Consider the following 2,001-nt stretch of genomic DNA (forward strand, 5'->3'; position numbering starts at 1 on the left):
TTTATTCCATGCTCCGGGAACCAGTTGGATCATTGGAAGATGGCATCGCTAACGAGAAGGACGAGCGAAGAGCTTCATTTTCAGGAGTCGTCGTCTTACAATCATTCAATCCACTGCCTGATAGCCCTGCCCTAAATGACTGATAGCCCCGCCCTAAATGACTCATAGCTCCGCTGTAAATGACTGATAGCCCCGCCCTAAGTGACTGATAGACCTGTCCTAAATGACTGATAGCCCTGCCCTAAATGACTGATAGCCCCGCCCTAAATGATTGATAGCCCCGCCCTAAATGACTCATAGCCCCGCCCTAAATGACTCATAGCTCCGCCTTAAATGAATGATAGCCCCGCCCTAAATGACTGATAGCCCCGCCCTAAATGACTCATAGCCCCGCCCTAAATGACCCATAACTCCGCTGTAAATGACTGATAGCGCCGCCCTAAATGACATAGTTCTGCTGTAAATGACTGATAGCCCCGCCCTAAATGACTGATAGCCCCGCCCGAAATGACTCATAGCTCCGCTGTAAATGACTGATAGCCCTGTCCTAAATGACTCATAGCCCTGTCCTAAATGACTGATAGCCCCGCCCTAAATGACTCATAGCCCCGCCCTAAATGACTGATAGCCCCGCCCTAAATGTCTGATAGCCCCGCCCTAAATGACTGATAGCCGCGCCCTAAATGACTCATAGCCACGCCCTAAATGACTGATAGCTCCGCCCTAAAGGCATTCTATATGACCATTAGTGAAGCAGAGTGATTCCGAGGGCGGCGGGACGGTTATGACATTGGTTAAAGATTATGAAGGCTCCATTAATGACGTGTGCAGATGCGCTGTGTTTATCGAGCGTTATGATATAGATATATAAAGAAGAGTTAATTCTGCTTTAATACCCACTTTAGGAGTGAACGGGTCTGGACCGGCTCATCTTTACAGCACAGATCCAGCGGGTATGAAAACTCTGAAATCCAGCATACAGTCGGCGTTAATGTCTATTAATGAGTGGTCGAGTCACATTCAGTAGAGCAGCGGGTCACTAGACAGCCGCAGGTGTTCTGCTGCTGAATCGACACCGTAAATATTACAGGAATACTTTAATATCAAACACTGATGGAGGAAACACGCTGGACGATGCTCAACCGCCGACCCATGATTGTTTAGTCCACATGTGAGATCAACACACACACACACACAGCAGCAGGGTGAGTGTGTTCAGGAGTTCAGACAGCAGCTCCTCACACGGCGCGCTCACGATGGCGAAAGCATGCGCGGGAGTTTAACCGCCGCTCTGAAGAGATCCCACACTCCCTTCATCAAGAGTTCTGATCATGATCCAGCACACGAGGAGCTCATCGAGGCGTAATGAGTGATGATCAGAAGACAAACGAGCAGCAGCGAACATCAGCAGCTGAACCCTCAATCAGACCTCATAACCCTGACCGAGAGCCCAGGACCTGCGCTGTTCATGAGTGAGGGGCAGAACAGGAGTTACACACAGCAAGATGAACGAGTGTGTGTGTGTGTGCGTGTGGATCAGGACCACTGAAATCCACTAATGAATCTGTTTTTCCATCTCTCTGTCCGTGTTTTCTGCTCCAGACTGTGCTAATGCTGCCTTCATGAAGACTCTGAGTGATGCTAACAGGGCAGGACTTAATTCAGGAGTACAACTATACTCTCTACACACACACACACACACACACACTGATAAAGACTCACCTGAGCTGTCCTCTCCAACATGGCTGTCCTCATTGATCTCCCACATGTTTCTCTTCTGTCAGTGCTGCTGATGATCTGCCGTGTTCAACATGGAGCTCAGTGTGGAGATCATCACTGCTGCTGTCAGGCATCCCTCGCCATCTCTCTCTCTCTCTCTCTCTCTCTCTCTCCCTCCCTCTCTCCCTCTCTCTCTCTCTCCATCTCTCTCTCTCTCTCTCTCTCTCTCTCTCTCTCTCTCTCTCTCTCTCTCCGTCTCTCTCTCTCCCTCTCGTCTCTCTC

Source organism: Danio aesculapii, chromosome 6 (genome assembly GCF_903798145.1).
Source record: "Danio aesculapii chromosome 6, fDanAes4.1, whole genome shotgun sequence".
NCBI lineage: Eukaryota > Metazoa > Chordata > Actinopteri > Cypriniformes > Danionidae > Danio > Danio aesculapii.